General features: G+C 44.0%; 1 long non-coding RNA gene across 1 annotated transcript; it reads right to left on the reverse strand.

Moving 5' to 3' along the window:
• Positions 1-518: 518 nt before the first annotated feature.
• On the reverse strand, positions 519-1,488 carry LOC311156981. The gene is made up of 2 exons (XR_014616377.1): positions 1,034-1,488; positions 519-875 (listed from the first exon to the last, which is right to left on the reverse strand). It is a non-coding gene; the product is annotated as an uncharacterized lncRNA (long non-coding RNA).
• Positions 1,489-22,321: the final 20,833 nt, after the last annotated feature.

Genomic DNA, 22,321 nt, shown 5'->3' on the forward strand with positions numbered 1-22,321 from the left:
CCTCTTCAGATTCAGATTGTCACTAAATATAGAAACTCTTGTAGCCACACAAACCGTGCATCGCCCCACAGCTGCTCATTTGCAATTTGTTCCTGCACTTAAAAATCTCTTAATGCTACAAATAAACTTTGGGAAAGTTACATCCCAATAAACAATGAGGTGTTGTTTAAAATTACATGTGCTACTGTATTATTAGGTCTCTACCGACACTACAATTATCTTTTGAAGCTGGCAATAACGCATTAGCTGTTCAGTCAGACGCAGAAATAGACTGGTGGATAAGCCCTCTGCCATTTTTATGAATGGAAAATATTTTAAAAGATTGTTTCCACTTTCTTCTTTGTCCTCTCCCCTGAAAGGAGCCCCCGCGCCGGCACTCTTTCCCCACGTCACTTTAATATTCATCTATTTTATCCATACATTGCGATACATGATTAACTGCCTCCCCCCTACCACACACACATCGCCCCAAACAATACAGATACTTATTGGATTAACTACTCAGTCCTCGCTGGAAGGAAAGCGGTATCCGTGAGCTCTCGCTTTTATTTGCACGTACAGTTGTAGATCTGTGCCATGACACAAAAATAAATAAGAATAATTGAAAAAAAAAAAAAAAGAAAAAAAAAGGAAAAAGAAAAAAGTGGATAATCCCTACGCGGGAGCGCAGTGTCCGCCGCAGCATCCGCCCGCTCCGCGGCACCATTTTTACTCGCCGAGGGAGTTCGCAGCGCGGCGGATCCTGCCTGGTTTTGCCCGATTTCTGCCCGGTTTTGCCCGATTCCTCCCCGCTCCCCGAGCAGCCGCTGCCCGGCGTGGGCGACCGTGATGGGCGTCGCATCTCCCGGTCCTCCGGGCCCCCCCTCCGGCACAGCCTTGGCACCGCATCGCGGGTGGGGGGAGAGAAAACAGAGGTGCGGGGCGGAAAGAATTAAAGCGAAGCCTTTAAAGTTCGCTGTTTGATTTTGCGTTGCCTCTGGATTATTTGGAGGAAAGGGGTTGGGGGGGGGTATAAATAAATAAATCTCGCAACCTGCCAGCTCTGCCTTCCCAACGCTCGCCAAGTCAGTGGTAGCCATTTTCATCTAAGGTACAGGAGGAGGAAAGAAAAAGAAAAAGGAAAGCCGAAAAATCTTTAAGAAAAAAGGACCCGAAAAAAAAAGGAACCAAGACAGGAAAACCCCGCGGAGCAGCGCAGCCCGGGGCCGCTGCAGCCGCTCCGCACCCGCGCAACCCCCGCCGCTCGCTCCGCCGGACGGCGGGCTGCCCAGTTTATTTTTTTCCTGCATTCCCCCCCCCTTTTTTTTTTCCTTCCCCCACCCCCCCCTTTTTTTTTTCCTTTTCTTTTTTTCTTTTTTTTTTCCTTTTTTTCCCTTTCCCCCTCTCTTTTGCCGCAGTCTCCGTCCGGCGCTGGGCGAGTCCCGGCAACCCGCGCCGGCGAGGAGCTGATTTATCGCTGCTCCAGCCCCGGCTCGCAATTCTGTCACTCTAAATCACGCACATGCGGAGAGCGGGAAGGTTTTGGCCAGCTCCCCACTTCCCCCCCACCCACAGCCCCCCCCCAAAAAAAAATTCAAAAATATAAATAACGAAAAGAAAAAGGTGAGGGGGGGAGAAATCCAGGGAAGAGCCGGCGCCCCCCGACCCCCGCTGCAAAATAAAGTCTCAATAAAAGTGGCGGGGGCGGCGCGGAGGGCGGGAGGGATGGAGGGAGGGGGGCACCTGGCAGCCGCCGCGCCCCCCCGCGCCCGCCCCCGCCGCTCCCCGCGGCGCCTCCCGGGCCCGGCTCCGCGGCGGGGGCTGCGGGGGGACCCCCGAGCTCTCCCGCCCAGCGCGGTCCTGCCTGCCAGCGCTGCAACCCGCGTGTACATGTGCGTATCCACATATATCCCTATCCCATGTGGATGCGGCTGTGGGAGGGTTACAGCTCCCGGGATGGAGCTGCAGCATCCGCCCCGGCGGCAGTGGGATGCAAAGCCCCGGGCAGCCCCCGGCTCTCCCAGGTCTCCAGGCATCCTCAGGCTCTCCCAGCCCTGCGGCAGAGGGGCTCTGTGCCAGCCGGGTGCAGCGACTGCGGTACCCCGGTGTCCCAGCACTGCTCCCACTACCCATGAATCAAATCCATAAAGCCAAGGATTCCCCGGTCCTGAGACATTAGGGTATCGTGGCTTGGGACCGCAGCTTGGCCTCCCCCCACCATCTCTGTTAGGCCCTGCAGTGCCTTTGCCTGTTATTCTCATCACATCCTTTAACAGCAAAGAAAAAAGGAGAATCCCTATTAAAAGTGTTGGTGGTATCAGTGCAATTCAGGGGTTGACACAATCCCTGGGGTTTTTGTCCCAACACAGGGTCCCTTTGGCCATGCCCAGGGTCAGGGCAGGGCTTCAGGGGAGAGAAGTTTCAGGAATGCCTGAATCCCAGCAGCTGCACTGGCAAGTCCCTGAGACTTGCACTGCTGAGCAAGGGAGGAGTCACTCCTGAGAGCAGGATGGTCGCATGCTGCTGGAGATGCTTACACGGCTAATAAAATCCGGGATAAGCCCCCCCAGCAGTAATGCAGCACACAGGACAGGAGGCTGAAACTCTTCTCTGCCACTGCACTGCACTGCAGCAGCAAACTCTGACTTACACGCAGCCCTCCTCCTTAAATTCAAGACCTATCTCCAGATTTTCAGTATTGCTGAGCTCCAAACTTTGGTGCAAGTGACTTCTGCCCTGCTTGGCAAAGGGAACCTGTGGGCTGGCCTTGCATGTGCAATACGGAGAGAGCACTGAATCTCCATGGAAAATCCTTCCCTATGGTTTAGAAAGCCAGGGAGAAATGTATAGAGCAGAGGAAAACACTGGACACCTGAGTGGAAGGAGGGAGTGACCATGGTCCACTGCAGTCCATGTCTGGTGGAGACTCCAGGGAAGCTGCTTTTCCCTCCTCACAGCAGTGCTGCTGTTCCCAATGCTTTGAGACACCAGGAATGTCTCCTGGTGTTTCAAAACAGGGAAAGGACCAGTGCTGGTGCTCCCAGTGCCCTCCAGCCAGGGGACTGCAGAGGAAGCAGCATCCATACACCCCCATTTACAGGGGGGGCTCTTTGTTCCTGCCGGGACCCCTGTTCTTCAGCTCATCCCTTGGGATGGTTTTATGACATCTTGGGGAAGGTAGGCTGGGGAGGGGGTGGGATACCCCTCCCAGGTGCCCATCACACAGGTACCTCGGCCCTCAGACACAGGGATCCCAGCACAGCACTGCACCTTCACATGGGTGCCCCAGCACGCAGTTACCCAATGTGCTACTACTCCTGCCCACAGGTACCCTGCCTCACAGGTACCCCCGTGCTCTGACACACCAGTACACCACTCTGCACACCAGAACCCAGCACACGGCTGTACCTGAACAGGGATACCCCAAAACACAGCCCCTGGAACTCAAGTACCCCATCAGCCCCCTGCCATGCCCTGTGTGGCACCGGTGTGGGCTCACCGGGGTCTTTGCTGTTCCCTGGAGCAGCTGAGGTTGGTACAATTTCCCTTTAATCCCAAACATCACGAGCCTTACTCCAAAGGCAATGCCAAAGGCTTTTAGAAAATTCCTACTTAACTTGATTTAAAAAGTGTGACTGTAGGAAATAACGAAGGTTGCTTCCCCCTGTTGCCACAAATTTGCATTCAGCCCACAGACGACAGCAGCGGGGCTGCGGCGTCGCTGGATTTCTTCGGAAAAGTTACCAGAGGCCTGAGAGACAGCTGGAATTCATATTAGAATATTTTTAACGTGCTCTTACAAATACTTTGGCATACGCCTATCCCACTCCTTTTAATGATGTTGACTTCATTTCCTTTAATACGGGGCGAAAAAATGCTACACCAACAAGACTTAATTAAATTAATAAGAGGGAACAATAATAAATAATCCCAGTTGCGTTCCTGGACGGTTGCAAAATACAGATCGGAGGGTCGGGATGGTAACACCCAACAACTTCCTCAGATGATTTGTTGAGATGGGCGCATCCCTGGCTCCCTGCTCTCCTCGCTGCTCCCCTTTCCCGTGTGCCATGCGGTGACATGGGGGTCGGGGGGGTACCCGGGGTGCGCGGAAGGGGGTGGGGGGGGGATGTTGCCGTGCCCGCGCACCTGGGGCTGTGTGCGCACCTGTCCGCGCGCCCCCGCCGCTGCGCGCCCCCGCGCCCGCCCCGCGGCGCCCCCTGGAGGCGGCCGCGCGCGCCCGGCGCCGCCCCTCCCGCCGCGCCCCCCCCCCCCCGCCTCAGCGGCGCAGCGCCCCCTCCCGGCGGGAAGCGCGCGGGAGCCTGAGGGGGCCGCGGGGCCGGGGCAGCCCTCGAGGCCGAAACCGGCAAAAATACGGCAAAAGCGGGGAAAACGCATCCAGGTTAACGCCTCCGAGCACCCTCGCCCTGCTTTGCCAAGGTTCCCATCAGCCACGGTGCGTGTGGCTTTCTCTGTTCCCCCACCTGCGTGTGGGACTTGAAGGTGGAGTGTTCCCTACTCCTTCCTCTGTAATTCCTGGGAGGTTTTGGAGGAGAAGAGAGGATGCAGATGTTACACTCCCCTGGGGAAACCATTTCCCACCTTTCCTGCACCCCAAGCCATCCTCATGTCCTGTGTCCATGATCCCGGTACCCAGTGGGTCAGGGGGGAAAACCTGGTGCCTGCAATTGGCGCTCAGATCCTTCATCCAAAGGGTGCTTTGTCATGCAACCAACCAGATCTCCCATGGGAGACAGGTGTGCTCAGAAAAATGGAAGATGGGCAGGTGGCTTCAGCCTGGGGGAACATTAATACACAAGGACAGGTCTCTGGCTGATGGATGTGCGCTGCCTCCACCTGCTAATTCACACCAGCTGTTGGCCTGACCTGTCTTGCCAATGGTCCTGAAGGTGCTTTGTCCCCTTTTCCACTCCTAACTAGCCCAGTAAGGGCAGGTCTGGTCACTTAATGCTAATGTCTGTAAGGGTTTCAGGACATAAAAGAATTTATTGTCTGTTCAGCATTAGTTTTTTCAAGTTTTAGCTCTTAAATGCTTCAGACTCCTGAATAACTGTCCATGAGCTTATGTCTATCACCTTTCTGTCTTCAGCCTCAGCAAAGCAATCCCTGTGCACTGTGACCATTGCCTTGAAGGACATTCCCTGTTATCTCCCTGAATGACACTGATGCACATACTAGAGGACAAAATACTTCAGATTAGAGGTATAGGTGCACATAGGTACCACAGTGCTGTTGTAACCACCTACAGAAATGTTAACATTGATTTTAAAGGAAAACTCTGCACAGGATTTGTGATTTTTTTCCTTGGGCTTTCTGCGATTGAATTCCAGAACCTCAGGAGAAAACTCCAAACTTTAGGGATTTTAACCTGACAGAGACCTTTCCAACCTGCTCCACAGAAATGTTTCTTGGCTGCTGCTGTGGCTGCCTGTCTTGCTGGTGTTCACTGAGACAAAATACACATTTTTTACCCGACCGGCCCATTTTTTTTACCCAAGTAATAAAATATGACACTAGAGGGCGGCCTGTTAATGTAATTCAATAATGAAGTTGCAGCGACTGCACGTGGAGACGCAGCCCTGTCCCCTGCTTGGAGCCAGGGCTGTGGCTGGAAGCAGGGCTGGGAACGCTGCCTCCTCCTGATCTGAGACAACCAGCACTGCCCCAAGACACGGGGAATACCCTGAGTGGAATACCAGAACCCAAAATGATGACTGTTCCTAAGAAGTGAGATTTTCCAGCAGACCCACGTGTCTCATGTGTTCAACACTCAGGCCTGCTCAGAGAAGGATGTGGCAGGAGCTATCCTGTCCATTCTCCCGTGACAAACCCATGTCCTGCCACAAACCACGGCCCCAGCTTCGGCAGGTAAAGGACAGTGCTGCAGTTGCAGCCCAGTTTTAGCTGCCTGCACTGCAGTTCAGTGAGCACAGTCCCTGCAGGCTGCTCACTCTCAGGCTCTGCACAGCCTTCCCGTGACTGAGGAGGTCTCTTACCATTCCACAGACCGGTTTCCTTGTGTCAAATGAGGTTAATAGCTGCGTGCAATTTAATTAATTAAAGGCTGTGAATATTTTTAGAACACCAGACACAGTATGTGTCAGAAATACCAGGTATTATCTGAGTACGCAGTGCTGGCGTTATCGATATTTACATTTTGTGCTGCCTGGAAGCAAGGATTTCCTGGTGGGAGGCTGCCAACAGCAACACTTTCCCCCCCAGATTTAGAATCTGTGTGCCAAGCATGAGCCAACAGGCACGAGGGATGTCAGGCAGAGGTAAGGCCAAGGACACAGGTGACAATACATTGTGCACTGGCAGAGACTGGTGACACTGGAGGCTGTCACACATGGACCACACCACAGGCATCCTCAAGAGACTTTCAGTGCTGTGAGCCTATCAAAGGTAATTCAGCATGTTCCCCAGAGAACATTTTAAGCTGAACTTAGCTAGACTTTCTTATTGTCTGCAGCAGAAATTGGCCTGCAGTTACAGATGGAAAGAACTTAAATAAGTGGCCGCTTTCCTGAAAGCTGATGTTCCTTAGCATTTAGCAATAACGTGTCCTCGGTTTTTGCTAGATTGCAAACGAGCAATTAATTCTTCAGCACTTGTGCAGAATACTTTAAAAATGGAAACATGAAAGTCTTCTATTAAAATGAAGTTGATAGTATGCACCTGCCACTAATGTACTGTACACTGTGTCTTCCACTCATTATAGTGATGATTTGGGTTGAGATCAAGTGTCATATAGTGAAAATCACTTCAACATGTGCCTGTTCATATGCATAAACTCCTGTGTACCAGATGGCAAAATATAATGACATCTTAAACAGCTAATTGCATAAACCTTGTAATGCAGATAATTGCTGAACCAAAGTATGAGTTAATAATTTCCCACTGTATTGCCTGGCTTGACACTAATTCTAAAGGAAAGTTGTGACAATTCTAACACACTAAAGTTCACCAAGCGGTAATTAAAACTAGCACTTAAAATCATTCGACTTTCAAACCCTTAATTACAATTCAGTGGAATCACTTTGTAGAAATCTAACATTTATAGATAGTTACATGATAGCTGATATTTCATCATCATCCCTTTCATGGTGGTGTTCTAAGGCAAGCCTCAGGAAGCGCATAGCTCTCCCTGGAAGCCTAAGGTTGTACTGGTTTCTGTACCAGTGGTCACTGGGAAACACTTGGAAAACAGTGGTCAGGACTAGGAGTTTTTCCATGGGTTATGCTTAAGGCAACTTGGCAAGTAGTCCTTTTTTATCACCTGATGATATATAAATGTAAATAAGCATAAAGCCACTACAATGAAATGTATCAGGTTTCACAGAATTGAATTGTTGTGGTTGTTTGATAATACGATGTACTGACCTCAAAGACGGGCCTCTAACACATCCTGAGCTGTTACTGTGTATTGGAAAAGGTGCCATGAAGAATGGAAATAGAATTAATGATGGTAAATACAGTTTTAGGAGAAATAAGCCTTAGCAGACAAATGCAATTTCTTTCTTTGATGAGGCGCATCAAATAATATGATGAAGGTAAAGACTGAATGATAAAGGTCAATGAAGAGATGTGATATTCATTTTTTTATGGAGATTAGAATTAACACTGTGTGATATTCTGATCAAAAAGCATTAGAAATAGCAACAGAGCATGCACTAATTAGATTAGGAATTGGCAAACAGCCTGTTAAAAAGTAGCTATGAATCAGGAGTCGTTATCAAACGGGAGAGTTTTACCAGGATCAGCATCAGGTCAGATGATAGTCAATGTTTTCTTCAATGATTTGGATGTAAACACTGTAAATTCACAGCTGATAAATCTGAGGGTGACAGGAACATTGGTGGAGTGACAGACAGCGATGAGAATGGCACTCCAAGTGATCTCAGTTGCTTCATGAGCTGAGCCCATTCAAACACAATTGCTTTTAATACAGACAATATAAGATTATGCAGTTTCTAGTGCTCACACTTTAAAAAAATTGTTGGAAAACTGGAGAGGGTGCAGAAAAGAGAGGATTTTAGGGCTGAAGAAAGTGCTTAATGGTGAAAGACTTAAAGCGCTCAATCTGCCTCGCTTACTGGAAAGAAGACTGGGACGTGACATGAGTGTAATGTGTAAGTATTTAAGTATCTACGAGATGTGTCTGGAAATATCTGCTGGATACCGACAACATTTTTAATCTTTCAGAGAAAAATGGATAACTGCAAGCTGAAGTCAAACAAACTCAAGAGAGAATTTAGAGGGCTTTAATAGTCAGAGTAGCTGAAGGCTGACTTTTAAGGCACAAAGTGGATACTGTCTTTTTTTAAATTTTACTTTCGAAGCAAGACTAGGAGACCTGTGTTAACTAAAACCAAGTGAGTGCATTTAATGCAGGGGCAATGGCATAGTGCTGTCATGTATCAAGGGGCTTTCTCTAGGCTTCAGTGCTGTGAGTCTGTATACATCAGCAGAGACACTGCAGAAGCATTTGGGAGCAGGAACGTACACCTGTGCGATGGAATAATCAAGTAATAACTAGTCTAACACATTTCATGGGCTCTCCAGACCCAGGCCAGGTGTGCAGATATTGCACATTCATATATCTCTAATAACATATTATTTTTAAAGAGACAGTTTGTGTGTTGCTGGAGCTACACAACCCCCCCAAAAAGCAGCCCCCAGCCAGTAGATCTTTCACTCCTTTTCTGCCTCCCGGTATGAAATGGCTGATTCTTCAGAGCTCTGTGCCTCTGCTCTGTGGTAAAGGAGAAGCAGTGACCCATCTCTGGACATCTTTTACCTGGAAGCCTGTTTTATTCACAGTGTGAATCCAACATTCCTGGATGGAACTGGATTACAGGCAGAATATTAGCCTGAAGCTTCACCCCAAGCCTCTTTTTCTGATACAATTCTGTCTCAGTAATTGATTACTGTAAGAAATGCTGCCAAACACTTCTCCTGCTGCTCATACGGTTTCCTTCTGCTCTGGCCATACACACCCACCACAGCAGTTCCCTATGTGTTGCTTGCATCCTACAAACTTGCTCCTCTCTCAACACCCAAAAACCCTCAACAACTGTCAAAGCCATAAGCAGACAGTAATCATTTCAAGACTCTACACTACCACCGCATGGTGCCTCCAATTACAGCTCAATGTAATGCAGAAAGAAAAGAAAGCAGGGACTTCATCCCATTTCCTTCAGCTCTGGCACATTCCTGGAGGTCTCCCATCTAAGTTTGGATGGAGCACAGTTTAGCCTCCCCCCTGACCAAAGTCAGGAGCTAAACTCTATCAAATCAAATAGCACAGACAGTTCTGTGCAAGGCTCAGCACAATCCTCTGTACCTTTTAACATATTTATTAGCCCATGAATCATAACTACCAGGTGTCTGTGTTGTTACTAATTTTACAGACAGATGTAACTGGATCTGATATGAAATACTTTAATGCTCAGGTTTCCTTTATTGCTCTCTGGGGTCTGTCCAGCCCCCCCCTGCTACAGCCCTTTCCTCTGTGGGAGCAGCACTGCCATTTACAGCTGGTGAGGATCAGGCTCCTTTCCCCTAGAGAATGATGCTCCAGGGAAGATGCCATTCCTGACAGTTAAAACACTCAGTCTATACTACGCATCCTCTGTAAAACCGCAGCTCAAGTTAATTGTGTCAAGCTCTGCAAAGTTACTCCATTCAGCAGAGCTCCCAGTGCATGTGTGGTACATGAAGAGATTGCACTTCATTGTGTATGCACCTCCTAATTATTTACCTGAGGCAGTCCCTCAACTGTCTGTGGCTAGCTGGAGTTACAGCCTTCCCTCACGCACTCCCCCAGCTGCATGGAACATGTGCCTCCAGGTGGTCCTGGCTGGTTTTCCCAAGAGCACTGTTCTTCAGGGAAATTTCAGTACAAACCTCTATGAGATTCATGCATTTCATTCATTGCCCACATGTGTAAGTGCAGAATGTCACTGATGGTATTTCAGCCTACGTATCTGCACCATAACTACTACACACTATCCATGGAAGAGAAACTGATAACTCTATAACAAACCAAAGCAAAAAAAGACACTGAGCAGGATTATTAATTGATAACTTAAATGTCAGAGGTTTGAGCGACATTTAAATTGTCAGTGGTAGCAAAGCCTGGGCAGCTCAACACTCTCAGGGACTTAGACAGAGATATATGCAGGGGCTGAAGACCTGCCTTTGGCTTGCAGTGATGCTGGTGATCGACTCAGTGCAGAAAACTGTCCCACCAATCAACTCAGCAGCTTAAAGTGAAACATGAGCTGAAATTAGTTGCTGGGGAGGATGTTATCTCAGAAACTTGTTTTTCTCTAAAACATATGATAGATCCAGGATGTGGCAGTACGACATGATGGTGATTTACTTCTCAGTCTCTGAATGTAAATTTGTCTTCCTCTTTCAATATGAAGAAGTCTTCGAAGTTGAACCTGGGGGTAGATTATTTTCCAGAAGTGGAAATCTAGAAAACAAGGCAAAATATGTTATCATATATCTTTATTGCCCCTTGCAACATTACTTTCTGCTTAGGATTTCTAGATACTTATATCAATGCACTGATAGAGTAAAAACAATTTCTGATAATGGGTTTTATCAAAACAGAATTTAGTACCGAAAACATAGCATGCATTTTGAGTTTTATTAACAAATCCTGCCTAAATTGAATAAATTCCCATCATTCCCTTTCTAAGCAAGATTCAGGAACATTCAAATAGTGCTAATGTAATAAATATTCACTAAAAAGAAACATAACTTAGAGTTCTCCTACCTGGCTGTGGTTTTTTGGTGCTCTTCAGAGAATAAGCCATCTTCTCATCTTCTCTCCTCTTCTCTCCAGCAGGTTTTTAGGAAAGGATCAGACATCATATTTTACCTTCTAGAAATGCATGCCTGTTTTGGTCATGCCTTATATGTGTTCTGATATCCAAACACATTGGAGACAGGCTGAAAAATCTGTTGGTAGGTAGAGAAAACACTCTGGGAGAGTGGGCCTCCAGATTCTGTTCTCCATGGAGCAGCTGCCCTCTGCCATTACACTGATTAAACAACCTTACGATAAAATACAGTGTCATCTTAGAAGGGGAATTTGCTTTCAGAACTGGTGAAAATCACTGGAGATCTGTCATTTCTCCAGATAAACACCTGGCAACTGATTTTCTTTACCCTGCCTAATTTGCCTTTGATTTCTAAGACCCTAAGGCACTTAGAGATCAGAAAATAGTTCCGTCTATAAAAAAGAAATGCACCTCTCCTCTTAGCATTGGTTCTCAAATTGTACTTTCAGGCACTGCTATCACCATGTGTAATTACTTGCAGGTGTCAGCTGGAACATGGTGTCTTTTGTCTTCTCAAGTGCTTTGGCCAGCAGGGACCTAACAAGCTTTGGTTTACTGTGATTAATAGGTTGGCTGTTGGTCTAAATGACCACTGGAAGAGGACATCCTGTATGATAAGAGCTTTCACTGTCAGTCATGTGGATTGCTTCACCTCGGAATGTTCCAAAGCACCATTGCTGGAACAGTTTGGACCTGGGTGTGAAGCCAGTGAGACTTTCGTAGACATGCAGGACTCTGCAATAACTTGCAATTCAGTGGCTGAATTCCACTGTGGGCATCAGAGCAGGGTAAGAAACCAGTGATCTTGATCACAATTAGACCTGATTTATACACATTATTTGCTTATCATCTATTCCATATCACATCAATTTTTTAATACAGGCACTTATCACAGCAGTGATTGCTGTCTGCTCTGTTAATTGATGATTTCATTGTTCATTGCACCTATTTATGTGTGGCTGTCAGGAAGCGCTTTGTTGTTTCAGCTATGTGAGCATAAGTAAGAACAGTTCTCCAAATCATCAAAATGGCATTCAAAAATCCTCAAAATCTCCAAAATGGGATTTTGAATTAGGTAGTAGCTTCAGGGGAAAATCTGAAGATTTCCTGCAGAAAGAGAACAAATTCTTTAGAGATTTTTGGTGTCTAGCAGACTGGCTGCTGGAGGAGCCTTCTCAGGTAGCAAGAAACCACTTCCAGGAAGTTTCTGCAATGCTCTGACATTTATACAGTGGCTGTCGGTGTTGCATAACCTCAGGAGCATCATTATCATTGACCTATTGTAGAGCTGCCACTATTTCATGTCCCCTGTTCTTCAGCAGAGCAATGCTTATCAGTGCATTTCTTAACTCACCTCTTGTCAGTAAGAGCTTTTTGCTGTGTCTATTGTTTCTATTTAGAATACAGAGTAAGGGCAAGACAAAGAGGTTTTAAAAATTAGAGAACTTGGATTTATGAGCTGTTTTGTAGATTTTGGCCAGGGTTAATTTCTTAAAGATAATTCTCATTTTCTATTTATTTCAAATAATAGATTCCAATGCTGTTTTAATTTTGCTGTTTTGTTTTTAACCTCCATTATTTATCAATTTCTTTAAATTGTTTGGCTTGTTCACAGCACTCTTTAAGGCTTCCCCCCTCTATTATTTTATCGTGGCAGTTGAAGCGATCTCTGTATAGTCAAACACTGCTTTATGCAGATCCTATTGGGGCTATTCACATATCCATATGTGCATGCAGCTCCCACTAATGCTTGTCAATGGGACTTAACATATGAGCATGGACATGAGAATAGACCCCTTGCTGGGCACTTGACTAGATGGGGATTTTTTTTTGATGTTGATCCAGATCACTCACAGCAAATGTGGCTGTTATTAGAAATCACTGCACTTAACAGGACCACCGAGTGCAACCTCCCTTTCCTTCTCCTTCTTCCACATAGGAGGTGCTTGGTGGAGTTTGCAGGCTCATGGTAAATATTTCTTAGACACAAACTGGAATCCAAGGCTATTGCATAAAGTAGCTTTATTCTGTGCATTCCCTTCTGTTTGCCATGAAACAGTTAAATCACTCCATTAAAGAAAGAGCAGGTTTTTAAAGGAATTAAGTGGGACTTGGATGTTTGGGGTCTGTCTGTGGCTCCACCTAGGCAGGATGGTTGGAGCTTTAACACTCACACCTTATGAAAACAAATGGAAATCTGAGCTAACTTTGAGCACTTACATTTTATTTCCATGTACCTTTTTTAGCATCTTTTGTGGTAAGTGTGGGCACTCCACTCTGCTGGTATTCATGTACCATTCAAGTAATGACAGAACACTTTCCATCATGAAGTTGAAGTCTTCAATATGTTTTGTAAAACTGGTGCATCTCTACCATTTGTAATCCCACTCCACTGCAATTCAGGGAGATGCAAATGTTGAATCAGTATTTTTTGTTAACCATATGAAAATAATTACTGATTTCAGAGTAATTTGTAATGAAAATGTGTCCACATCTGAAGAAGGAAATGACCAAGTTGTGTTCTCTCAATCTCTTTTCTGCTAGACAGTTTCCTGCTTTTAAGCCACACTTTGAGATTTTGGATGGTTGTTTTTTTTTTAATGTATGATCCTTGGAGAAGTTTACTGAGCTATAATTCTGGGTGCACTAGGGACCAATGAACTGAAATGAAGTCAAACATGGGCAGGAAGCACAGTGTTTCAATAGTCAGCCCTTCAGGAATTAATTTGCTTAGTTTAAATCTTCACTTTCTACCTCACTCTATGCTTTCGGATTTTCTCTACTGGCACTAGAAGCATGAACAAACCTCTGAGAACCAGGATACAAGTGGCTGTGTCCCAGAGATCTGGCCCTGATCCCCCAGATCCACTGTGGGCAGACCCTCATACCAGGGCCAAAATCTTGAAGTTAGTCCCTGTGGACATCAGAACTGACCTCTGACTAAACTGGGGCCACATGTCAGGATAAAGCCAAATAAGAGCAATTTCAGCGCACAGTAACTCACAGTTATCCACCTCCCAAGGTTGGTCAGTCAAGGTTGGCCAGTCTTTTCTGTTTAAAAGGTTGATTTTTAATGCTCAAAATTTTACTTGGCATTAACTGCTAGGAGACATTTTCAAAAATTCTTTTTTTTTTGTCAGGCTGATTTCTTTCTAGAAAAATTTTATCCAAACTAATTCATCTATCCTTAAGAAAGGTTATAGGAAATATTTTTTAGTGTTACTGTTCTCATAGTTTGACCTGGTTTGAAAGCAACAACTAGGAGATTACCCTACATCATCTGTTTCTCGAGGAATGTTTTATGGAAGTCTCAAAAACCCGTTGAATCTCAAAAGCCTTTACAAACTTCACATTTGCTTGTGCTCAGCAAAAATTTTACAGCACTAAACTGCTAAAGTCAGAGCAGGTTTTATAGGGAAGAGGCACCATTTGGGAAGAGTGCACAGAGCCTGTCTTGCCATGCAGGGGTTCATGAACACCTTTCTGCAATATTCTTTCAAATATTTGCTAACTTCTGTGTGCTCAATCTTGCATTCCCAGGAGTGTCCTGTGAACATCCCGACTTTATGTGCAATTAAATGTCATTTACAAAGCAGGTAATGAGTTAAAATAACCGTGCCCCTGTTGCTTAGGAGGAAGTATGTTTCTTAGCTGGTACTAATGGATGGTAGCTATTAGTTACTCCTACATTAAGGTGCATTCATATTGAAATTTTGTGCTGTCATTACAATACATTTGATTAAAATGCAGAAGAATTACACATTAAATATCATGTGGCTGGATGGAAGCGTAATTTAGCTGAGTCTGCAGATGCAGTCATGCAGGTGTTTCTGTAATTCTGATTCACTTGGTAAAACTGTTGATGTTCAGTGGCCCTCAAATCACATAACCATCTGTGGTTCAGCTCCTTGTGAAAGGAATTCCTTGTGCCTTTTATCAGATATGATCGCTGGATTCCAAAGCAAAACTTTTGTGAATTAGGCAACATTTAAATGTTTGGTGTTTTGGGGGGAGGAGAGGTATTACATACATCAGGTATTCCAGCTTGCATTTGTTAACCACAGAGCTACTGCAAGAAGAGGATAAATCCTGAGGTCTGTGTGAGAACCTTGACTCACTCCAAGGAAGCATTATGTTCTCTTAAATAAGAAAAATTAATATGTAAGTCTGGATTGTGTATGAAGTTTTTGAAACTAAACTAAGTTTTGTCGTATGCATCTCCCTGAGAAAACAGTCAGGTCCTCAAAAAGCACTGAATGTGAGTTTTTATATGTAGATTCACATTTTCTGCCTAGACCTCATAGCAATAAATACAATCTTAAAAACTGCAACCACTGCAGCTTTAGTTTTCACAAAACACAAGATAATGCAAGGTGCTTTCAGTGCACAGCCACAGAGCTGAACCCAACAGCAGGTGGGTCCGCAAGTGCCAGCAGACGCTCCTCTGTCCTTACAGAGCTGCTCATGTCCCATTTCTTTGCTAGACTGAGAACTTCAAGGTAGGAAGCCACAACTGGGAGCAGAAGACGAGGAAATAGGAGCAGATAGATGAGGAAAGCAGGGACAGAGCTTACAGAAGTTCAGTTCTGTACAAGGGCTGTGTCTAGGGGCTTGCAGTGCAACTCATTGCTGACCTTCCTGTGATGTTTTCCAGCCCATAGGTCTTTCCAGGCTGGGAACATCCAGCCCTTCACTCCATTTGGAATCAGGCTGACATAACTCTTAGAGAATCACAGGCTTGATGTCATCAGAACACAGCGTGAAGCAATCAAGCTAATGTGGAGTTTTGTCTAGCGAGTCTTTCAGGGTTGAGCATAGTTTGAAAGAATAAAAAACCAAGTCAGAATCACAGGTGGTTTATTCTTTACCTCAAGGGTCACTGTGTTTACACATTTAGAAAAAGTGACTGAGCTAATTTAAAAGATTTTTACTTTTAAGGAAAAATAAAGACCTCACAAGAATTTTAGTCCATCAGCAACATATGGAAATGAGAAAAATCTGTCCTCAGTTGATGAAATATTTATTTATCATTGAAATCCCAGACATTTGCATCCAATGTAAGGGCAAAACAAATCTTATGCATAACCTAGAGAATTCTGTTAAAAGCAGTTTTGGATACCTGTAAGTAATTATGCTATCACATTCTCTAACGGATTTAATTTGGGCCAAGTAGCAACTACTGTACGTCCAAAAAGATAATGAATTAAAGCAATGCTTTGGCATATCCCCTTTCTGAAATGTTAGCAGCCTCTCAAGTGACTTGAAAAATGGGCTTCAATAAATGGACAGGAAAATATAAGCAATTAAATTCAATCAATAAAGCTGTCCTTGACCAAAGTCCAAACATTAAAAACAACTCCAATTGAATTATGAGAAATCCTTTTCTGATTTTAACTAGATTAGTTTAATCACATGTGCATTGAAGTTGCGTGCCATCCCTCACTAAGTTTACGGAAACAAAAAGCTCTGTACTGCTCCCTGTCCCTCACTTCAGCCCAGCTCTGCATTTCCTTACACAAGAGCTTTCTTCTGATGAACAAGGTCACTCACTCAGAGAAAAATGGGAGAGCAGGGTTCCAGGTAACAGCCCTGGTTTCCAGCTTTCTCTGCCTTTCCTTCACTTCCACAGAACCCCTTGTCCCCACAACTACTCTGTCGTCCTTTTGTTGAGAAACAGAAACATTTCCAAAACCCTGAATATGACCTTCCAAGTCATAAAGTAACTGGAAGGTTTTGATACCACCTCCTCCTATTTCCTCTTCAGCTTTTATTCTACTATATTGATATAGCTCAGGATAAATACACTAACAAAATCAGGGGTACTCCAAAGAATGTACATACACACAGAGATAAGCAAACCTGACAATAGAAATTATTTAGAACTAAGAAGAAAATCAAAAACCAAAACAAAAGAAAACAAAGAACCAAAAAACCCCCAAACCAACAACAACTACAAAAACAAAACAAAAACTCACAAAAACCAAACCAAACAAATCAGAGGCTTCTGGAAAAAATATTTTTCCAACAATCAGTCATTTCCCAAATTATGAATAACAGAGTATGTCTAGATTAAAATCTTCCCTGAGACATGCAGCTCAGTGGAGGAATTTGGGGATTTCAAACTCTGCTGCAGTACCTCCCTGTTGCCTCAGAGAAAAGAGGAGTTCACCTCCTCCCTTCCCCAGCGAGCCAGGAACAGCTGACAAATAACTTCAGAGGAGCCAACCAGCCTTCAGCTGGGAATCACCATACAAGCCTACTCTGCCTTCAGGAGATCTGAACCAGCAACACCTGTGAGCTAAACACTGTTTGGCTGATTCTCTGAGCTGACCTGTACAATGAAAGTAATCTCTTATATTCAGAGGGAGAATATAATGTGAGGTTATTTTAGATCTGACTTTTCAGCCGCAAAGCACTTAAGATGTGAAATAGGTGGATTTGGGGAAATAATTAATAAGTAGCCAAGTGTTAGTTGAACTTTTATTCTTCGGGGAATTGAGGTTTTTCAGCAATTCCTTCCAAAATGAAGGCTAAATTATGATGAAACTATTTTCCTCAGATAAGGGACGGTGGATCAGAAGCAAAGTCATTTCCTGTCCTATAAGAAGAGAAGTAAAGCACTGCAACCAGAAAGTGGGAGGAAAAGGGTTGGGGGCACTGGGTTTGCTGGATCTGCAGGATGACTCCAGAGACCTTCCCATGAATGCATCCCCACAAATGCTGTATCCAGATCTTTAGTGGACACAGAGCCAAGTGGGACAAAACCTAATATGAAATATTACAATAAGACTAATATCACAAACAAATGCCTGGCGCTGCAGTTCTGTTAATAGGAAAATTCACACTGATGAAGTCTCCTACTGACTTCACCTTGACCACATTGGCTGATACTTCAGTAATGTGTCAGGAGATCAAACTGAGTAGAAAGACACCTGAGAAAAGCAACTCCCTGCTGACAGCAGAACCTCTGCCTTGGCCAATTTCTAGCTGTTTGCACATGTACTGGGAAGCCCAAGGAGCTTGTATTCCCTTAGCAACCAGAGTTGGCACCTGTGGTATTTGTTTTCAGCGACTGACACCAAGAGTTTGAACTTACATCTGTTTTACTGAATTATGGTAAAACAGTCTTACTAACTGCAAAAAGCAGCTCTCATTTGGACAATGCCATCCAGATCCTTTGCAGCTTGTGGTTCCTGTAATTTCATTTCACATCCCACCCAGAAATTACAGGAAACTGCGCAGCACAAGAACATGACAAGTCTTGTGCAGGCTGGGTCTTGACAACTTGACCTATTCCCAGCTTTAAAACTTGCCTATGTAGAAGTTTTCCTAATGTCTTTTATAGTTTGTTCGTAAAGGATTGTCCACGTGGTGCCTTATCACAAACTGTGGAATGAGTCCAGGAGATGGCAACAACATGAACTGCTGTGGGGGATAACAAGGACTCTGTTATGACTGGGAACGTTTGCAGTACTATAAATAACTCTATCAATATTGTGATAATGGCACTTTAAAGAGGTCTATTTTACAAGTGTTGAATGTAAGAGAGACCACAGCTGTGCTCATTAATTCTGAAGTATGCTCCTCTCTACGTACAATTTGCAGGTGTAACAATAGGAGTGTTGACTCAGTGCAGGTCTAGCTAATGTTTGGATTAAAAAAAAGGTCACAGTAGCATGATTAGTTCTTAACGAGTCTTTATTGTATTTGGCAGAGGGAAGGCAAATGATGATAGTTTAATTGAAAACAATAAAAGTAAAATGGAACTTTGTTACAGAATTTAGCTATACGTAAATAGCTTCTCCCCCCCAAAGAGCAAGTACCGTAATTGACAGCAGTAGATCTTTTGATAATTAATTGCAGTAAATTATCACTTGGCACAAAGAAGGCATAATTCTAATTAATTTGCAACCTTTCCAGCATAACACTGAATTGAAAATGGCACTGCTGTAGTTTTTTTGAAGCTAATATAGAACTGGAGTACAAACAACATTGTGATGCTTTCTTGTGTTTTCCTTGTTTGGAGTTGAACCAGGGTAATTCAGTCCTCTCCATACAATTGCTGTACCTCACAGGGATGACCCAAATGGGCAGGAGTTTCCTGCACAGTCAGGATTAATCTGCCACAGCATGGGATAATATAATTATGGACAGAGATCCAGGCAGAGAATGGGTTCAGCTGGGGCTCCTCTCAGACATCACTTTGCAGCTCTGACTGTCCTCAAATCAGTGCCTTGATTTGAGGACAGTCAGAGCTGCAAAGTGTCCCTTTCACTGTCCTTTAAATTTAGGCTTGGTTCAAAATGAAGGTTTGTGGTAATGTGGACAGGCCAGACTGTTTAAACAAGGCTCAGAACTGCAATGTCTGTCAAATCCATCAGTTAACTTACAAATGAATTTTTTTACCTCTGGGAACACAAATCCCCCTTGGCAACTGCAGGGCCGAGCTACATGGCAAGTCCTCTTGAGGAGTTGTGATGGAAGGAGGTCTGTGGAGGCAGCCAGCTCACAGCACTGGCAGCTTTTAACTCCAAGGACTGCCGGGATGCAGTGGCCAACAAATCCGTCTTAAGCAGGATGCTCGGTGAGTGCTTATGGATGAGGTGCTGGTCCTCTCTTATCATAACCAGAGTTTATGGCGAAGGTCCCCAGCTAATGATTTGTTAATGGCATTAAGATCTGGGCCCCAATCTGTGACTTTGCAAACAGCCCACAACTCTTCTGTGCCTCAAAACTTTTCAATGTCCCTGGGAGATAATGTTTACCTCCCGCACATCAGTGTTGTGAGAATAAATTAACTTTGGAGAGTATGTTGAGCTCCTTGGAAAACAGTTACTAAATAAGTGCAAGTATTATCATATATTAAATCAGATCAGCTATTAAAAATAAGAACAAGTCCTCAGATCTGTAGTTTTCGCTACATCAGTTTCTCCCTCCTTTGCTGATTACTGTTAGCCTTGATAATAATGAACTCAAAGACGATATTAACAGCCTAACCTATACTATGATTTAATCTTGATTGCCACAGATCAAGGTTTGATTTAATTGCTCTAGAATTAATTAGGAAGAGAAACAAGTTATAAAAAAGAATTTTCTCTCTAAATAAAGAAACTGTTTACATTCAATTGGAGTTCATGTTGGAACAAATCATTAAGCTATAAAAGATTACATCTGGGCTAGAATTAAAGTCAAGCCGATTCATTAACCCAAATGGTAGCCCAGAGATTACTAACATGGTATTTCTGCTTTGGTGATCAAAGGATCAAGGATACATGACCAGATGACCCTAATTGAAGCAATCTCCACTGAATTTTGTAAATGAACTTGAAAGTACTTAAAAGATAGTTCTGTCAACGCGGAGAATAAATTTATCCTGGTAGCCTTACTTTATACATAAGGAAAAGGAAAGAAAAGATAATGGCAATGTAGCAATACTTTATGAAGTACATAAAGCAAGAATATTTTCCTTGAGTTATGGAGGAACCTTATCCAAATTGTTTATAGTTGTCTGTTAGAGCTTTTGAAATAAAGGGAATTTACAATCAAAAACTTCGTTGCTATTGCCCTGTCAATGACCTCATCACACCTGACCTATAGGGAGTATCTTCTGCTGGGTTAGCCCATAAATCAGCCTGCAGGCAAGGCCTTTCCCTCAAAAGCTGAATTAGGTATGATAGTTTTATTGTGTGAGCTACTGTTCACCGGGGACTGAGTAGAATCTGCTGCCCGTATTTCACTCCAGAGTGCAGGATGGATGAACTCCAGCCTCAGTCCCAATGGGGAGAGTCCAAGTCTGTGCCTCACTGAACCCCTGAACCTACAGACTCTCAACTCATCATTGGCAAGAGCTGCAGATGCTTTGTCAAGGTAATGCTCGGAAGTATAAGCTCAGTTTTTTTTCACGTTTTAAATAAGAAAGATTCACTTAAATTCTGGAAAATAATAGCAGTGTGACTTCTTTCTAAAGCCTGGTATAGACATTAGTGAAATCCTATGTATCCCTCTGTGGATAATCAAGAGTCACTGATCATAGGAACTTCCTGAAGAGGGAAACTCTGATTCTTGGTGGAAAGGGGAGGAATTGGATGTGATAACTAGTGATGGACAAATTTCAAAAGGTTCAGGGCTTGTGCTTGTTTTGAATAACCATCCAGGAGCTTTGATGCATTCCAAGGCTTATCTGGACCTCCTGGGCTCGTAAATATTGGGATGGAAAATCTTGCAAGAACAGGCTCTCTCAAGAGTTTTTTTCTCTTTTAGTAGTTTGGGCAAGTATTTTCTTGTCACGCTGTAGATACAACAAAAATAGTAATGACAAGACATAAGACCTGTTCTTTAAGAGTACTTCATCAAGTCTAAATCAGGGATAAATATAAAAGCTTCTCTTAAAATGCTTTCCACATCTCCAGAGCTTGTGGTTAAGAGGGGCAAACTTTTATAGTAAATGGGGAGAAATATGTCTCAGTTCTTTCTGAAGCTTAACTGCACTACAGACTTTTTGAGTTGGGTACTTCTGTCATTTAATCCACTTTGGTACAATTGCTTTTATGTATAACATACATAATAACAATGCTCCAGAGATCTTTGGATAAATGAGATTAGATCAAGGTAGCAGGAATACTGGCATCTTCTGAAATGCTGTTTGTGTGTATTTGTCCTTAAATGAAAGAAACCCTACCTTTCAAAGGCCAGGCTTTCCATGAAATCTCATGAATGTTTAAAAAATTTTTTATATGTGTATGTATCCATGTACATTTCCCTAGTTCTCCACAGGCACAAAGCAGATTATAGCTGCTGAACTCTTTCAATAGGTTTTGTAGAGGACACCGTTTTTGGTTTACCCACTAAAAATATAGTTATAACTGAAATATATATTTTATATATAATGTAGTATAACTAAAATATAGTTATGCAGAATAAAATTTCTTTGGATGACAAAGAGTGGGCTCCTGAAGCTGGTAGAGGGGTCTGGCTTCTCTCTCAGGCTGGAGTGACAGAAAGTGGGCACTCTTCTGAGAGCTCTTTCCAGAACTGGCTAGAGATGAATCAGTAAGTTCAGTTAGGTTTATTTTTGGAAATGTGACCAAACTCCCGAAGCCAGGACTGACCTTCCCATACATTTGTTTTACTATTGGCAAACAGTTAAAATCCACACAATTTCTGAAACACCAGCTTAGGCAGGGGAGAGTTTCCTGTGACTGAGTAACCTTGGAGGACACCTAAACCTGAGGCTCAGGCCTGGTGCCAAGGCATGGGACAGCACCTGCCCCCCTCAGCACTCAGTGCAGACACTAAGCATAAAAACCTGCTTTGTAAAAGCATGCAGTGTTTCAGAGAAAGTTCAGTAAAACAGGTCTGTTGATTAAGCTTACTACTGTTTCAGGTACAGATGTTATTTGCAGGGTGGGAGGGGAAGAGGTGCTCTCTGCCCAGCCTCTCAGAGAAAGGATAAGACCAGTAACCTT

Source organism: Fringilla coelebs (genome assembly GCF_963513975.1).
Source record: "Fringilla coelebs genome assembly, chromosome: 9".
NCBI classification, from domain to species: Eukaryota; Metazoa; Chordata; class Aves; order Passeriformes; family Fringillidae; genus Fringilla; species Fringilla coelebs.